The sequence below is a fragment of the Sabethes cyaneus genome, chromosome 3, assembly GCF_943734655.1.
Source record: "Sabethes cyaneus chromosome 3, idSabCyanKW18_F2, whole genome shotgun sequence".
Lineage (NCBI taxonomy): Eukaryota > Metazoa > Arthropoda > Insecta > Diptera > Culicidae > Sabethes > Sabethes cyaneus.
Window position 1 is genome coordinate 148,873,358 of NC_071355.1, and position 19,884 is coordinate 148,893,241.

At 36.3% G+C, this 19,884-nt stretch overlaps 1 protein-coding gene across 4 annotated transcripts in view; it reads right to left on the reverse strand.

The window, feature by feature from the left end:
* The window catches only part of LOC128741462 (carnitine O-palmitoyltransferase 1, liver isoform), a 52,618-nt gene extending 42,604 nt beyond the window's left edge, over positions 1–10,014 (reverse strand). For 3 of the 4 annotated variants that reach the window (XM_053837297.1, XM_053837298.1, XM_053837293.1), the window contains exon 1: positions 9,684–10,014. The gene's annotated coding sequence lies outside the window, so the exon portion shown is untranslated. The remainder of the gene's footprint in view (positions 1–9,683) is intronic. The other variant, XM_053837295.1, reaches the window with a different exon arrangement.
* Between the last annotated feature and the right edge of the window lie 9,870 nt (positions 10,015–19,884).

Consider the following 19,884-nt stretch of genomic DNA (forward strand, 5'->3'; position numbering starts at 1 on the left):
TCTGTACCGTACAGAATCTGTACCAAAAAAATCGGAAAAATCTGTACTTTTCCAGTTTAATCTGTACATGTGGCAACACTGCTGCTATATCCCGACAACTCTGGAAGGTTGGCATCGCTAGTTGGGAGGAACGTTTATTTTACAATATAATGACATCAAGTTGTTTTGATGGAGAATAAACCGGTTTTAACCTGCTAGGAACGTTGCCGGTGTTTATTTACCATCATCAGCGTGTAGAGCACCCCAAACTTTTAAACCGTTGACTACGAAAAGGTGCTGCCACTGCATTGACTGGGTTTTACTAGGGTGATTTATCTATTTTAGACCGGCATTACATGGAGATCGCCATTATTCTGGATATTTACGGCAAAATGAAATGAAAGTGTTCAAAATAAAGTATGCGTAGCGCCTGACTAAAACAGATGCATCACCCTACCTTAATTAAAAACAGAACATTTTTTATGTTTGAAAAAAAAAAAATTAAACTCTCGATAGCATAGCATAATATCGATAGAATGAAAGTCAAATTAAAATAGTTGTTAATAATCTTCGATAGTTAAAATGTGGGCATCAGTTAGATAAAGTTTCAACTAATAAACTGTCTTTGTAATTTTGTTTTTTTTCCGCATAGCGCAGCGGTTCCCAATCACCCGCGACCCCTGTGGTGATATTTAACAAAAATGTAAGGGGATTAGGGGCATAATGAGCACACGGGGTGAAACGGACCCCATCTTTTTTTTACGAAAGTACGCATGTTGAAAATAAACACTGTAACACCGAAACACTGCAGTTCCGGTTATAATTGGTTCCCATTATAGCCTGGGTAAAGAAGAACGGTACACATACTTAATTAAACGTTGCTTCAATGACCCTTTCTTAGCTAATTTTTCGCTCTTTTCCCTTCACGTCTTGTTCCATTCTATTTGGATACAATCAACACCTTTGTTTTATTACTTTCATCTATAAACTATAAAAGCAAAGCAAAAAGCAAAGCCGTGGGATTAAACGTCCTTTCTACTTTTCCCTTCTTTATCGACTGACTTCGCCGCCGGCTATTAGAGTACAGGACAGTTACGGGGCTAGTGCAAAAATCCTGCTAACTCTATCTAGCAGCACTGCCTAGCCGAGATTCGAACATACGATGACTGGCTTGTTAGACCAGCATCGTACATCGAAACCAAATAAGCGGCTAATCTTCCGTCCTCTCTGTTAATAGTAAAAACTGCCGTTATAAACATTTAAAAATAATGAGCAAACATCCCCCATTTTTTCAGGCAAAAAATCCACCATTTTTTCAGACACGAATGCACCGACACCTTTCTCTCTAATAAACAAAACAAGTGTCTCTAATAAACAGACAACAATAGGACGCCGCCTCTAGTTTCTGATAATAAATAACAGAAGTTGGCGCCAGTGTTTCATCATGCGCCATGCGTGAGAGTATGCTTGAAACTATCAATGTTTCCCTGTTGAATACAACAGATGTCGCTACTTCGTAGCGCATAATGTGCATATCCGTAATATCTGAATTTTGCGCGACAATAAATTAACTGAAATCAACACCCTTACTCTCTCATGCATCTCAGTTTCTTTTGTGTTTATCGCTAATCGCAAAATAACGTTTGACACCTGAACCAATAAATAGTTGGTAAAAACATTGTTTTTATTTATTGCGTTCATGTTGCGGAATTTAATTTTTTCGAATTGAAATGTCGCAAACATACTTTTCATAAAGCCCTATAAATGTATCTTTATAGGGCTTTAGCTTTTTATAGGGCTCTCGGATGATTGGTATTATAGTAAGATGCTATGGAGAGGTATAGGAAATGTTTGTTTTTATCAAAATTGGGCAGAAATCATGAAAATTAAGTATAACAGAATAACTTTACCACAAATAAAATATGATTAGTGATTGTTTTTCAGGTAGGCAAGCATAAATAAGTTAGAAATTTTGATTTTACTACCACTAGAAAAGCGCCATCTCTTGAAAAGCAACGGTTCGTATGGTGTCCTATTGTGTCCACTGGTTAGGAGTAACACGATATGATCCATATTTGATTTAGTGCTAGTCAGATATCCTCTCACAATTAAGGTGTGATGGACAATTGTTGACATAGCGTACGGTTCCAGCTCGACTTGTTTTATAAAGTCCAAGACCTTACCGGCATCGCTTTGCCGATATATGAACCGATATAAGACCTCCCCCTCCCTAATGATAGAGTTAGTCACAAACCCCACCCTCTAACACCTAGAATGCTACGTCATTCATAGATGATCCCTAATGCGTACAGATTTCCGGTTTATATCTAAAAACAAGCAAACGTCAATGCACGGATGAGACGGAATAAAATCCAAAGGAATTACGAAAGGTACAAACTCCACCGCGATAAGACTCTCGTCACTTGTTGGTTCCGTTGACGCACCGATTTAAAAAAAGAATCAATTGCAATACGCTCACAAATGTATTTACCCCTTGCTGATAAACACGGATTTAAATTAAATATACTTGCAAAGGTCCCATTGATCAACTACATACTTGCGCATTGCTTTGTTTGTATAGGGAGTAAAACTAATAATTAATTATTATCGATATAAACACAAAGCCAATAAGGTAATTTTGAACTGAGGAAATAATCAAGTGAATTACGTTGCAAATATATCGTACCAATTGCGTTTTTTTTTAAATAAAATGTATGAAACAAGCGGAGGGGGAATATTTTTAAACCGTTGAAAATATACACTCACAAGGGGTTAAAAATGAAGAATTTTTTAATTATACACAAGTAAATATTATCAGTGACTTACAATTGGCTAGAGGCTGCTACGATTTAATGAGATTAGTGCGATTAGTCGTGTTTGGTAACATTAATTCATATAATTGAAAACAGCCGCAATGATTTGCCCGTTATCTATTCATATCTTTACATGGCTAAAAGTTATGTTTAACCTTCACAATGTCACAAAAATAATAAAATCCGCCGGAAGACGCCAAATCGGTCCGATGTCTGGAAGGACGAGACACATACTCTACATAATCGACTTAGTTCATCGAATTAAGTACTGTTAAAAGCAAAGCCTTGGGCTTAAACGTCTTTCTAAGACTTGGTCCTTCTTTACCGACAGGCTTCACAGCCGGCTGGTAGAGTACAAGACAGCTACGGGGCTAGTGCAACAACTCATACTCAACAAAATGATACTGTAACTCAATTCAACATAATAATTGTATGCAAATTACAAATACAACTAAAAGCGTTAAAACCGATATAGCCATTATTGCTGAGAAATTGATATAAGAAAGGCAAAGTTGTAGTATTGTGTCGACATAACGAAGGTTCCTTCCATCGAAAGGTGGATTGAGCTCAGTTTCCTACGTATGAATCTAGTAAAAACTTGAAACAATACCGGTACTGTTTGTTGACGATGGCAGGAAGACTGTTTCAACGAGTTAAATCTATCTGTGGAACAGTGCACTAGATAACGCAACGTGTTTTCAGCCAAGACCACGGTGGCGGCGTTGATAAGTGTCGCTGTTGATACTGTGACATCAATTCGAGTTATTGTTATCAACGCTGCGTGGAACAAGTTGGAGCTTTGGCTGATCTTATCTGCGTCAGTTGGTCAGAGAATACTGAACTACATCACGTTCCGCATGGTTTTGTACAAAACAATTGAGCCGCGTGTAGGTACATCTCCAACTGTGTTTGTGATTTTGTTCGAGTTTGCATATCTAACTGATAAATAGGCGTTGGACTTTAAGTACATACATGGAAAAGAAGTCTAAATGCGTTGTGATTAGATCAACGATTTTCGTTTGTAAAATAATTGACGGCAGGTATTTTGGTTTTTGGTTTGGTTTTTAATTCATCATATTTGTTGTCGAAAACACAGTAAATCGTATTTAGATGATTTACATCTATGGTTCAGTGATTCAAGATGATGCTCTTATGCTCTTCTGAAAATAAGAACAGAATTGTTAAGTCACTTACATTTGAATGACCCGATTCTACTAAATGTCAAGCCTCAGACCATTCGTGTGCTTGAACTAAGTTTCAAACAGAGATGATGGAACGGACGAAATCATCGAACAGTAACAACGGGTGTTTGGACGCATAACTCACGCATAATACAACACGATGAAGAGTCATCTCGATAATGCGTTCGTGCGAAAATCAGCGCCTCTATCATTTATGGTCTTTTTGCATGGCCTAAATTTCCGCCTACAAATGATAAGGTGACTATGACTGGCAAATGACACGATACCGCAATAAACGACCTGCACGGTGTCACTGAACATTCGGCCCCCATGAGGTATGAGTTGTAGAACGTGTTGCTGCCATACATATCACGCGATGGGTGCTGATTTGCTGATAAATAGATTTATTGCTTTGCAAAGATTAAACGAAAAATCATGTTAATAAAATAATAATGAATGGAACGGCCATGTCCATTACGGTTTAATAGTGATTCCGGTTCATAGTACCGCTAGAATCGGTCGACATCAGGCACTGCAAGTTAGTTCTGGTGATTTTAATTTTTTATTAAACAAAATATTTTTTAGAGTAATATATTAATCGTTTCACTATTTTTCCCATGTCAATGATGATGGGCTTTGTATCTTTAAACCTACTATAATATATTAAAACAACATACTTAGCCTTACATATACACACACGCAGAAGTGTAAACACATCGATCAGTGTAATTCAACACTAATCTTACAGCATAGTAATCGAATGCAGTCGAAAGGTTTGAACCTTTAAGAGAGCAAAATATCCATCAAAACCAAAAACCAGTTTTCCTAACTGACTAACAGCTTAACAATATAGCTAGCTAACGTTACGAGAGCCCTTTAAGGGTACTATTGCAGCAGGGCGCCATGGATGGACATAATGCGTATAACTTTAAAGATTGCATAACACATTATAAACAACACAACAACGACAACGACTCTGAAGATACGAAGTCCAATCGGAGTTGAAAACGCGCGTCGTGGCTGCCACTGTGAATGGGAAAGCCGCATTTAGATTTAACCTTCCGGCCAGCCGCAAACTCTTCATGGTAGTGGAATGGTAGGAAATTTTTCGAGGCCGCTCATAACCGAATGTACGCGAGGCGAATGGTCACAGCTAGTATAGAGAAGGCATACCTAGTCATTTTTACTGCTTAGCTGCATGGGATTTTATCTAAAGGCAGCTTCGGCGAGCAATTTGTATGATTGCACCTTATGTTGCGTATGACCTTGAGCTGTTAATAAACGATTTGCTTGTCGGTTGTTAAGGGCTAACAAAATATATAGGTACTGTTTATTTTCTTCTGTAAAGCATAATTAAAATTGGCACTCATTATGTTTTATGATTTTGTATACAAATCATGATCTGTTATCTATAGTGACCTTGAACAGATGCCACTTTAGCCAAATAATATAAAACTGTAATTTTCTTTAGAGCTTACAATGGAAAGTTCGTCTCGCATATGTTCATGTAAAGTGATGAAATTAAGCAAACAATTTTTTTCTCACTTTCTCGTAAGTAATAAAATTGGTCAAAAACATGATTGTTTGTGTTTTTGTCGTATACAATAAACTATAACAGAATTCATAATAGAAGGTAAGCAGATCGGAACGAATTGAATGCAAATGATTCATACCAACCTTATAAACGCTATAAACAAACCTTTCGACCTATAATGGCAGCTTATTACGGGTTAAGTGCAGTGCCTACGTATAGACGATTTGTAATTCAAACTAGATTAGCGTTTAGTTGCATCGGCTCTATGAGGTAATAAGCTGGCTCGACAACAGGCGAGTTTATCTTTCTTAACAAGAATGAAACACAATTACTTCTTGAGTAGTAAGAGCTATGGAGTATCATGTTGTGATACATGAAAAATAGAAACTGGTACAACATGAAAAAAAAAAGAAATTATAGAAGCTCATAATAAATTTAAAAAAAGTAGAGGAGTAAAATTCAGATCAAGAGTTTGGTGAATAAAATAATGATGGAACCCGTTGCTTAAATGCAGTAGATAAAAATTTGGTTAGTAGAAGAAAATTGCGAGAAATTGTAATAATGGAGTTCTAACGAGAACAGTTTGAGGGTAAACAATTATGGTTGCCATAGTAACTATGCTTTGAGTTACGAAAACAGAACCAAACAGCAGCTCTGACAAGGTAGGTACATAAGATTAATACAAAAGAGTATAATTCGAATCTTATTTGACGGATAAATTTATATACAGTAGGGTAGTTGATCCATTAGTTGCGCCACTAAGCACAATATACCTTCATTTTGCTTGTTTATTGAGGTATATGCTTCAATTAATGCTTGTGGGATATAAATTTATCAAATACAAGGTATTTGTCACAAGGCAAGACAATTGCTTTCGTTGTACGAGAAGCTTTATAAAGAAAAAATGAATTTTCCGATTCAATTATATTGTACCAACAGTTGCGCTAATGTTTCCTTAATTAAGTTTGATGTTCCTTTAATTGTGTTATTCCATATACATTGCTAGGTTGCTAAGTGAAAAAACATCGTAGCAAAACTATAGATGAGCGCCTATAGTTGTGCGCTCCAACTGCGCGTTAGATTTTGGAAAATTGGCATTTTAGCAAATAATGCTTTAATTTTAAATGGTGTAGTCTAACTACCAATACTTCTAAAAACCTGTTTTATATAATGAATGTAATTGTTTTATCTAAAATGCTACGGTGACGAAAATATGCATTAATAATGAATAGTAGCGCAACTATTGGTACTACCACAACTACTGGATCAACTACCCTAAACGTTTAGTTGCGGGTTGAAACTACATATCTGAAAGTTTAACTTAAATGAGAGCAAGAAATGAACTATTTTAGTTATGTGTCTCGGAAAACATGCATCATAAATTTAAAGAGCTAATATTATGTGCAAGCAACGCACAAGAAATGGAAACTAAACCTATTAAAAATAATTGGAAAGTTTATTTCAATTATTTAGAAGTATACTTGAGTGAAGTACTATTTAAATATATGTAACTTTTGATACACGTCATTTTGCCTAAATTGTTATGCTCCTGCCACGAGTTTGTTTTCTATGTTAAATACAGTTTATATCGAATATTTCAATGAGTCCAGTAGAACGTCCAGTTCTACGATCACTTTGAGTTCTTTGCAGAAAGATGGTATCTTTACAGCACATTTAAAATCCGGTCTAATGCTTGAACACTGTCGGTAGTAAAAGGGGTCAATCCCGGCGTAGTGGTTATCATTCACGCCTCTCACACCGAAGACTTGAGTTCGAACTTCAAATCCCAATTCCGCAAATTTTACAATTAAAAAAGGAAAAAGCAGATGTAGGTATCGTAAATATCATAAAATTGTAGTCTCTTGATCTAGTATGCATAGCTGTAATAACATACATGGATTGACAGATATAGAAAGCATTACACTCGTGACGTAAGGACAACTTTCACTGCCATTTCCCAATACTTACTACATTACGCAATAATTTTTTTTATATTTTTATTGCATAGAAATTTCTGATCGATTAGTGTAAATATCTCTATTCAAAAATGGTTGAGTTATAAGCGTGCAAAACAGTATAATCAATATATATATAGAATGCCAGTGTCGCTGGTGTTTCATGGATATTTTGGTGGCAAACATGTTGCTGGTTCGTGTCTTGGATACGGGAACTACATTGTCAAATTGCCCAATAGAAAATTTTCCTGCCGACGAAATACCCCAAAACGACCAAATCGGGTGATTTATCCTACGTGATTTACGGAAAAGCAGGATTTTTTATTGGGTTGCCTTTTTAGTTTGACAATCAGATTCCCGTTTCGAATCGATCACTCACACATATGCGCATACAGTGTAAATACGTAATTTTCAAATGTGTGATGTTTACCACGAGCACTGCAGCGACACTGGCATTCTATATATATTGATTCTACTGTGCAAAACGTGACCACTTTTCGTCACATGTTTATTTCTTGTATTTCTAAAGTGCACCCACTGACGAACTGACATGACACTTAGAAGAAAATCCTTTAAAAACCATCGTCCTGCACATTTTGCTTGCACCACTAGCACCCTCTGTTATGCATGTTGCCGAATAGCTTGCATTTGCAGGGTTTTATGTTGTAGGGTTTTGTACATTTGAATGGTTTTATACTGAAAACTCAAAGCAACACTTGCACGCCGCGGTGTGGCCATGTTGCGAAACATGCTTTTTTGAAAAATGAGTGGTTTTTGATTGGACGATGGAATTATCGCGAGTGTCTCGTCTGTTTGTCTGTGGTGCACCCTAACAGTAAACAAAGATGCTGTTCTGCTTAAAAGTTATTTGAAATTGTATTTGGGCTACAAAATACAAAAGTCGAATAACGCATATATATAAAGGTTATACTTCGAATTCGGATAGCAAAAGAAAAAATGCTAGGAAAAGCAGTTGTTTCACAATAACGATGGCTGAACATTATGAAAACAAGCCATACTTGAAGGACGTTATTGTTCTCTCAATTATAGGCTTCGAAATATTAGAGAGCAAAATAATAAATGGCAAACTTTCTTTCCTAAACAGCAGCAGTTCTAATGGATAATCATTGAAAATGTTTCTCAAGAAAAACAAACGTTTATGATTCAAGAACTGCCTCGCTACCTGAATGATAATTGCAAATATTCTAGTTTCTAAAACGGTTCACGGACACGCGTAATGCGCTGTATACCTAATAGAATTGGACTGCTCTTCACCTTAGGCTTTGTGAACCTGACTTTAGAACTCCGCAGGTTGATTTTACTGTGCACTATATTTATTTAGGTGATATAAATATAAATATAGGTTATTTAGGTGGGTTCGATGAAAACAACATTTTGTTTTATACATAATGAAAATTCGTTCAAGATATATACATATGTATTATTGACGGTTATTCGATGTTCTGTATAAAAACCCAAATCTAATATTACCAAATAGTCCTCTACCACAGACCTTTATCCTTGAGTTGAACCAATTCTAGCTCAATTCATTGTGAAACTGTTTAGGAATCAGACGTTTCATGAAAGTTTTTGTAATGTTTAAGCTACTACTTATAAAATGCTGGCATGATTATTAGTTCATTCAGTTTTTCAAACTTTTTCGAAAAAAAAGGGCTGATTGATAGTCAAAGTACATACCTAGACAACCTATTTATTTATTAACTTTTTTTTATTGGCGCTTTCAACCAGTGGTTGGTTCGCCCCAAGACCTATTCATTTCTTATAGTTATAACGGATATAGAAACTTAAAGCGATGCAACTTAATTAACGCTGTTTGCATTAAATGTTACAAAATGGTTAGGAATACATTTCTACAATTTTAATTAATAACTAATTGGTGCTAAAAAGGGGATAAAATTATTAAAATTATTGTTCGCAAAAACTCTTAGTTATTGCAACACATTTTAAAATATCCTAACCAGAACCGTCACGTTAAATCAATTGATTGACTTGACCAAGTACGCAAGCAGTAGTAAGAAGTTAAGAACCCTACAGGTTACTCCGTACTACCACACGCATACTACTTTACGTAGAGCTATCGATTGAAAGTAGGTCAGTAGAAAATTTTGAACATGTTGATTGCCCACATTACCAAGCCACAAATCTGTTTTTTTGGAATATGAAATCTTATTACAAGTTATGTTCAATCATCTTAACTTACCTCAACAGTTCGGAGGCTAGCTCTTGGTTAAGATCGTTCAAAGTAATGAGATTAATTACCTAATAAACTGCTATTCACAAAACTCACTCAAACTATTAATAGTGTAAAAAATATTATCTCATTTGTCATAAAAATGACACTCGATACCGGGGAGGTCAACGAACCAGGAAACTGGGTACGTATCTTTCTAGGATTGTACTGCAGTTAATCTGATTAGAAACCGATTTCTTTGGGACACTTTCGTGCACGAGAAAAAAAAACGGACGAGAATCGTTGATTACTAATTGCACCGTAAGTTCACAACGCAGAGGTACAACACTTTCGCAATGCCAAACAGTGGGAAGCTCAAACGAGACTAACGAAGAAACGAAAATGACTACATACGAATAAACGAGCAAAACGAATTGTCAAAACTTAACGTGACACTGACAGCAAGAAATGTCAAGAAAAAGAATAAAAAAATTGAGACGTCACATGCGATCGACTTTATCGAAACGATCAGCTTTTAGCGACATCTGAAGGAAAAAAATGCGGACAAAAGCTTCATTCGACAAGCAGTTGACGCTGAGGTAGAATGGTGATATTTTTATTTCAAACTGCCAAAATCAGTGTTACAAAGCCCGTCACACTCGTCACAGACACGATACACGTCCCTCGTCAAAACGTCAGTTTTAATTCACAAGAAAAAAATGACAGGTAGTTGCTTGCGGGGTACGCTGCTGAAAAGAAAACTAGCTCAAGAAAAAATCTAGCAATTTACCAAAGAAATTTTGTCAACTCCAATGCAAGCAACCACCTGTCATATTTTCTTGTGGTAATAATTGTGCCGGATATAGAGTTTCTGACAGTCCAAGCACCCACACTAGCGAACACGAAATACGCGTGTATATACATGATGTTTACCTCATTTTGGGGAACAGCTGATGCTGGAGGAACACCCAAGTAACAATTTCAGGCTGATGAAACGCTTTTATAGCTGATTTTTTTCAACCTGTGGCTGATCTATGGTTTAGGTTTAGAAATAAAAACCTTTTTTCAGCTCTTAAACATCTAAATCTGGTGATTTTATCAAGCTTCAGGCTAGTTAATAGCTGCTTTCGAAGCTGCAATGAAGCTTAATAGAATTTCTTTTGTGCTTTTAAATAGCCAATTTGCGCAATGCTGTCAATTCTATTTTTAGAACGAAAAATAGTTTTGCAATCTGCTTTTCCAATCGCTTAATCAACGCTTCGTCAACCTTTATGCAGCCAAAAAAATCTATTTTTAAATTTAAAAAAACGGAACGAGGCCTTTTTTATTTTGCTGTGAACATGTTTCGAACGCGATATTTTTAATTTCGAATAACTTTATTTCGAATAACTTTAATTAAAAAATGCATGACTTTTCCGGGAATTGATCTCGCCATCTTTTGATCCATAAGGACTCATCGTATGATCCGCCCCATTTGCATCTGCAGAAGAGACAGTGAGAATATCTTTACATCTGAAGCCTAGCCCGCCTAGCGTGAAGCAGTCGATAATGTCGATAACTGACAAACTTTTGCTGTCAGCCAAATTGCGAAATTGTATGATTTGACAGTATGTCTGCTGTGAGCCGAAAGAAAACTTGGTAGAAGTTTGTAAATAAGCCACTTTAACACCTTTAAGTAGCCTTAAAGTAGTTTGAATGCTGTGAGCATAATGAAAGCTTCCACTCTACACTTTAACACCTTTAAGCAGCCGCAAAACGGTTTGATGTTTATGGCTGCTTATAAGTATATTTTTTAGTAGAAAACTTCGCTATTAAGCTTGTTTAGCAGCTTTTGGGGGAGAACTGGTTTGAAAAACTTAAAGTAGCTTAAACATCGCTTATTTAAACACCATTTGAGTGCTTATTTTATGCAGCTTTGATCGCCTTAAACCAACCCCTAAACAGCCATTGCTCTTGCAATTCAGCTACCGTTGTTACTTGGGCAAGCTGAAAAATAGCGATTACTAGTTGTGTTTCTCCGAGCACATATTTCGCTCGAATTTTACATCCTGTTCCAAATTCAAGCACATATTTTGAAAATTTGCTGGTATTTAAGCCAGCGGAAGACGAAATTCATTCTGTACCTTGGTGACAAAGGAATGCATCTCTTTTGTTTACTGGTGTTGTTTGCCTCATTTTCAAGCACCAATACATCACACATAACTGGAAAGCTCTATAGGTGAACAAAAGCTTCATTCGACAAGTAGTTGGCGCAGCGGTAAAAATGATGATATTTTTATTTCGAGCTGTCAAAACACATAGAAAACTAAAATCATAAGAAGCGAATTTGAATTTTTTTAAAAATACGCGCTTTGGAATCAATCAAATGTTATGGTTGGGTTAGAAAATAACATATATACTTACTATAACTATGCAGGCAAATAGCATTTTATTTAAAACCATTTATAATTTTATTACATAATAAATACTAAACAATAGGGACATTGATTCAACATGCCTTGGATGAAATATTGTTATAATTTTGCTTAAAATCATTGAAATTACCTTAAACAATATATACAACACTTTCATGAATATATCTGTATCTAAATTTTTCGGTCCCGAACCTATAAACATAACCACACACACCTAAATTAAATCCGGATCTCAATTTACTTGTCCTAAGTACACATTTTATTTGCAACCACCAGTGCGCTAGCTGGTAAATAAGGTATCTAACCCGCTGCAGAAAATTTAATGTTCGCAATATTCATTTTACTGAGATTTAAATGAAAAATGTTTTGATTTGTATATCCGTCCAGCGAAAATTTGTAACTAATCATCATTTTCCTAGTTCGGACAGCCAAATGTAGGAGTCGCATGGGCTTCATTAGTTTTGCGTTTATTCGCCTATAGGTTCGGGACCGAAAAATTTAGATACAGATATATTCATGAAAGTGTTGTATATATTGTTTAAGGTAATTTCAATGATTTTAAGCAAAATTATAACAATATTTCATCCAAGGCATGTTGAATCAATGTCCTTATTGTTTAGTATTTATTATGTAATAAAATTATAAATGGTTTTAAATAAAATGCAGGCAAATAAAAATTATAGTAAGTATATATGTTATTTTCTAACCCAACCATAACATTTGATTGATTCCAAAGCGCGTATTTTTAAAAAAAATTCAAATTCGCTTCTTATGATTTTAGTTTTCTATGTGTTTTGACAGCTCGAAATAAAAATATCATCATTTTTACCGCTGCGCCAACTACTTGTCGAATGAAGCTTTTGTTCACCTATCAAGAAAATAAATCCGTTAGCATTTGAAAACACATTGGAAAACGCTGAAGACTGAAAATAATTGGTGATTCTCTATCCAGGATATGTAAACTTTACAGCTGACTCTATGTACTTTTGTTTCATGCGGTACAAAATCAAACATTAACATTTTTCTGCCATAAAGTTAATTAATTCGAATATTTTCACTTACCTTAACGTAGATAAACAAATTTCTTCCAATATTTCGCTATCTAAAATCCTGACAATTGAAAGGGTTAATCAAAAACTGCATTTTATTTCAGTTTTTTTCAAAAATGTATGGAGTTTGACAGCGATTTTACTTTTTTCATCACTTTTTTTATGCAGCGCCTCTAAGCGGGCGATAGCTTGTCAAAAACGCCTATGGACTTTGACAGCGATTTTACTTTTCATCACTTTTTTATGCAGCGCCTCTAAGCGGGCGATAGCTTGTCAAAAACGCCTATCAATTTCACAAATGATTCTAGAAAGATGAAATGAAAGATAATAATAATTATGGTTAGAATACCGTTCCAATTGATGCGGGAAGGCCTCTATCCAGCTTTTTACGCGCTATAATGGCGGACGCTATAAATTGTGTTCGTAATATGTGAACAATCTTTTTGACAACTCTGCATACATGGGGGCACTCTTCTCCTGTACGGCAGTGTTGCTCTTTCTTTCGTTTACGCCAAAGAAGGAAGGCAATAGTTTTGTTTACATTTCGCCCAGTTTTGCTTTCCTTCTTTGACGTAAACGAAAGAAAGAGCACGGTAGTGTTGCAAGAGAAAAGTGCCACACGGAGAACAAAAATGTAGTTTCAACCATATTTATAGGCGAATTCGAGCAAAACTAAGAGCAACCGTTCGCTACCTGGTTGTGATTATTGGAACTACAAAAAAAGTGCAATCCAGCTTTTTACGAGCTATAATGGCGGACGTGTTCGTAATATTTTAACAGCATTTATGACATTTCCCTAATACATCGCACGTTTTCTTTCCGCGCGTTCACCGTAAAACTAAAGGAATGTACGGAAAGAAAACGTGCGATGTATTAGGGAAATGTCAAAAATGCTGTTCAAATATTACGAACTCGTCCGCCATTATGGCTCGTAAAAAGCTGGATTCCCAAAATGCTTGCTGGCACCTATATGGAGCTCAACTTTAAAAGTAATATTTTACTGGATTAACAACAGTGGGAATGATGAAAATGGATAATAAAGGTAAGAAAATGCATATTCTTTCATTTGATATATATTGTTTCTGATTCGGGAGATTATTAGAGCTTCGCAAGTGTATTTATGTTTACGAACTGATAGGTTATATGTTTGGCTCTTGGCGCAAGTGATGCTAATCACGAAAATAAATCCGTTAGCATTTGAAAACACATTGGAATGCACTGAAGACTGAAAATAATTGGTGATTCTCTATCCAGGATATGTAAACTTTACAGCTGACTCTATGTACTTTTGCTTCATGTGGCACAAAATCAAACATTAACATTTTTCTGCCATAAAGTTAATTAATTCGAATATTTTCACTTACTTTAACGTAGATAAACAAATTTCTTCCAATATTACGCTATCTAAAATCCTGACAATTGAAAGGGTTAATCAAAAACTGCATTTTATTTCAGCTTTTTTTAAAAATGTATGGAGTTTGACAGCGATGTTACTTTTCATCACTTTTTTTATGCAGCGCCTCCAAGCGGGTGATAGCTTGTCAAAAACGCCTATGGTTGTTTTACGCACAAACAAAAATTTCGTTTTGTTTCAAACTGAAATATATGATTGAAATGAAAATATTTATTGTTATATCAATCTTAACTTCAAATTTGAAAATACTTTACTTTTAATTCAAAACTGATATTTTCTTGATTCAAACAGAATCTCGTTTTGAAACAACAATATTTTCAGGTTGTTATAAAAATATTTTATTGAGGCTTAAAGCAACAATCATTTTGTTTGAAACAAACTGGAGCTTTTTCGCTCCGTGCAGATTTGATGTATGCAGAGTTGTCAAAAAGATTGTTCGCATATTACGAACACAATTTATAGCGGCCACCATTATAGCGCGTAAAAAGCTGGGTAAGATTTTGCACGGCCGAGCATAACCTAGCTTTTTTGACGTCTATTAGTGGTTTGTTTACATGGACTTGGATCGTGGGTTAACATGTTGAAAGTGAATACCCAAGTAACCAGTAAGCACTAAACACTAGTCCTTTGACAACATTATCCAGCTTTTTACGCGCTATAATGGCGGACGCTATAAATTGTGTTCGTAATATGTGAACAATCTTTTTGACAACTTTGCATACATCAAAACTGGGCACTCTTCTCCTGTACGGCAGTGTTGCTCTTTCTTTCGTTTACGCAAAAGAAGGAAGGCAATAGTTTTGTTTACATTTCGCACAGTTTTCCCAAGTAACAACGGTAGCTGAATTGCAAGAGCAATGGCTGTTTACGGGTTGGTTTAAGGCGATCAAAGCTGCATAAAGTAAGCACTCAAATGGTGTGTAAATAAGCGATGTTTAAGCTACTTTAAGTTTTTCAAACCAGTTCTCTCTCAAAAGCTGATAAAAAAGCTTAATAACGGATTTTTTTTTGCTAAACAATCTGCTTCTAAACAGCCATAAACACCAAACCGTTTTACGGCTGCTTAAAGGTGATAAAATGTAGAGTGGAAGCTTTCATTAGGCTCACAGCTTTCAAACTAGTTTAAGGCTGCTTAAGGGCGTTAAAGTGGCTTTAAAAACTTCTACGCAGTTTTCTGTCGGCTCACAGCACACATACTGTCAGATCATAGAATTTCGCAATTCGGCTGACAGCAAAAGTTTGTCAGTTATCGACATTATCGACTGCTTCACGCTAGACGGACTACCCAGGTAACCGCTAAGCACTGAATTAAGCTTGAAAGCTGCTCTATATTTGCAAGTTGCATGCTGCCAGATATAATTCAGCATTGTCAATGCATAGCAGCTTTAAAATGGCATTCTCAATGTTGAATTAAAATTTACTTGAAGCACTATGAAAAGCTGATTAGATGCTCTAAGCAGGCTTTATTGCCGTTACCGGCATCAAAAGAGATTTTGAACTCTGCTCACACTTGCAGGAATTCTGCTTGCGAACGTACGTGTGATAAAAGAAAAAAATGCTTCCCTCTTTTTTTAATTCTATATTAGAGAGGTTTTCAGCCTGCGGCTGGTTCGCCTCTTCTTCCCTCTCTTTTTAGCTTACGCACAATCCTGCACCGCCGATAAAATAAACATCAACACGAATCTATATGGCATATGCAGACGGATTTTACAAGAAATATTTCTATGCATGTATGCCATCACATAAAAAGAAAATAAAAGGTAGGTAATTCTCCCAAAGCGCAACTTATGAGAAGAAATGTAAAAAATAAAATCTTTCCATTCCACCTCGATAAGCAAATCAAACATCCGAGTTAAGAATTTCGGTAATTTAAGTAGAGCTATTGGCAGCTGACTCGCAACTACCGTTTACAGATCAACTGGTAAAGGCGTTGCCCTACTCCTCCACTCCAAGCCACGTAATCGACAGATTGGCTGGCTGGCGGTTCAATTCTAACCGAAAAAGAATATAACAAAAAAGCAATCTTGAAACGTCAACAAACGTCGCCATAATAAGCATAACAGAGAGAGAAGATAAAAAAAGGATGTACAATATATTTTTCGCATTTTTTTATGTTTGACGTTTTACCGTTACGCAACAGGCGTTACGTTTTATGACATTTGTAAATCTCCAAGCACTAATGTAGCCGGATATTTCGCCAAAACCGGCTTTCTAGCAGCTTTTTATAGGCATATTAAACTATGCTGCACGATATGGTGTGCACCATAGGCTAATAAAAAGTTAGATTTCTGCTTCTTTAAGTGCTCACTGGTTACTTGGGTAGGCTTCAGGTGTAAAGATATTCTCACTGTCTCTTCTGCAGATGCAAATGGGGCGGATCACACGGTGAGTGCTTATGGATCAAAATATGGCTGGTTCAATTCCCGGAAAAAAGACATGAATTTTTAATTAGCTTAGCTAGCTTACTTGTACGAATTAAAGTTATTCGAAACTAAAAATATCGCGTTCACGGCGAAATAAAAATGACGCGTTAATTTTTTTTAATATAAAAATAGATTTTTTTAGCTGCATAAAGGTTGACGAAGCGTCGATTAAGCGACTGGAAAAGCAGATTGCAAAACTATTTCTCGTTCTAAAAATAGAATTGACAGCATTGCGCAAATTGGCTATTTAAAAGCGCAAAAAAGTTTCTATTAAGCTTCATTGCAGCTTCGAAAGCAGCTATTAATTAGCCCGAAGCTTGATAAAATCACCAGATTTAGATGTTTAAGAGCTGAAAAAAGGTTTTCATTTCTAAACCTAAACCATAGATCAGCCACAGGTTGAATAAAATCAGCTATAAAAGCGTTTGATCCGCCTGAAATTGTTACTTGGGTTGCTTTCCTTCTTTGACGTAAACGAAAGAAAGAGCACGGTAGTGTTGCAAGAGAAGAGTGTCAGATTTGATGTATGCAGAGTTGTCAAAAAGACTGTTCGCATATTACGAACACAATTTATAGCGGCCACCAGTATAGCGCGTAAAAAGCTGGATATAAGCATACAGACCTATGATTAAAAGCTTATTTTTCTCTATATACTTCTATAGAACTCACATAATGCTAAAAAGGCGAAATAGTAGAAAGCAAACATTATATTGCAAAAATAGCTTATGAGATAACGAAACGACTCGCACTTATCCTACGCGTTGTGAGCATTTTTCTATTTTGCTTTTTTGAACCCTAAAAATTGTTAGCCATCTGCTTTGAACAATCCCTGACTCAAAAATCAATTTATGTTAAGATTTACCAAAAAATAAGCAGCTGACGTTTAGCGTGTATGTGCTTTACAAATACCACCCCATTGACATCTCTATATCGAGCTGCAGTGAACGTCAGCGACAGCATGTTCGGGGCTCAAAATTTGACAGCTGGCCCAAATCAGACTGCTGGCAGTTGAGTGAAACGCAGTGCTGACATGGTATCTCATTTTCGCACACACGAGATGTTGGCAGCGAAAACATGGTTGCCTGACTACGGGGTGACAAATACCATCAAACTGTGGTTCACCCAGCCGCCACAGATGTCTCTTTACCACCACGCAAAATCGCGCAGAGTGGCGTATCTATATAAGACTGGGGTGACATTGCGATTCTCGTTTCGAGTGATTTTGGTTCGTTTTGCCCATTCGTTTAACGTGGTCGAAACGAACCAAAATCACTTGAAACGAGAATCGCAATGTCACCCCTGATTTTAACCACTCGAGGAGAAATAGCCATCGAACTGTCAAATTTTAACTAAAAAGCTAAAAATTTCGTGAAATGGTTCACTGCCTAAAATAATAAACCATTATTTTCATTAAAGCGTCCTCTACATGTGAAATAAAGCTATAAAGCCGATATGAAAAGATCCAATCTATTTCCTGCAGATGGCACTGCACGGAACACTGATTCCGGAAATTGTACTGCCGCCATGTTTGTGTACTTTCCGTCTTTCTTTTTTGGATCGTGCTAAACGTCAACAGTACACGTTCCACTGGTCTCGTAGATTTTTGAGATTTTTGTGGAATTAATATATTTTAAAGTGAGTATTTTTGTGTTAAATGGTTTGAGAATGTAGTATGCTGATCGTCGGTTCATTTTGTTTGTTGCGTTTCAGGATGCCACAGGAAATTAAAGAAGTAAAGGATTTCCTCATTAAGGCCCGCCGGAAGGATGCCCGTGCCGTTAAGATAAAGAAGAACGACAATAACACCAAGTTCAAGATCCGTTGTTCCCGGTATCTCTACACGCTGGTCGTTCACGACAAAGAGAAGGCCGATAAGCTAAAACAGTCCTTACCACCGGGTCTGCAAGTCAAGGAAGTGAAGTAATTTATAGAATGATGGGGTGTGAAGTATAAAACTTGAATTTGCCGGTCGATTCCAATAAATTTTCAGCCTAACATTGCTGAAAATAATATGAAAATGTTTCTCTTGTGGTCGTGTGTATTAAACAACTTATTCTCGAGAAGCGTGATAATGTTCCGAATAGGTTACTAGCTCCAATGTAACAGCAATAATGTTGAATTCGTCAGTTTTTCCATTAGTCAAATATGGTGTTTGGCAGTCGTAGCAGTATCCTTTACCAACGCCACTGCATGGAATGATGAAGAAAATGAGGACTAAAACGTCAGTGTTTATTTTACTCCCATTTGCATCGCTTACAACTAGGTTTATTGTACAACTGCATATAATGGCAAATTTCAGCGAAGTGCTGTGCTTATTCACTCAGTATTAAGAATGGAATCTGCCTGCATTCATTCGTACAAATTGAAGTTAGAAATTCAACGGTTTAGTATTAGTCAAACAGAGGGATGTTTCTGATCAGAACGGGCCCCACAAATTTAGAATCGGAATGTAGAATCGAGGCAAGTATTTTGGAGTTTTGTATTCTTGTTTCTGTTCGAAACGCTCTTTTAACCTATTAGGTCGTATGAGTAAAACAGTTGGCTTTACCCGTGTAAAGTCCTTGGTGTAAACCTTATGGCAGAGGTAAACAGTCTTATGCATATGATTTATTGATGATGGTACTCTCCGCTTTGATGCGAAATTTAGCGGCTTTTGAGTGCCTTGTCGCCTCTGTAACCTATAGTCTCTTTAGAGGATATAGGTGCCATCGATCCCGCCATGCTGGATTCAGTACCGTTTCACCTTAAACGATAGTACAGTAGAGATTTGTATAACGTGGATTTCTATTGGCCTTGCCAGCGTTGAAAGAGATTTCGTAGGCTGCTCGCACTTACAGGAAATCTCGTGCCGAACTGTCAACGCGTGAGTGTTGACAAAAGCAAAAATACTTCCCTTTCTTTTTTTCTCACGCAAAACCCTGAACAATATCA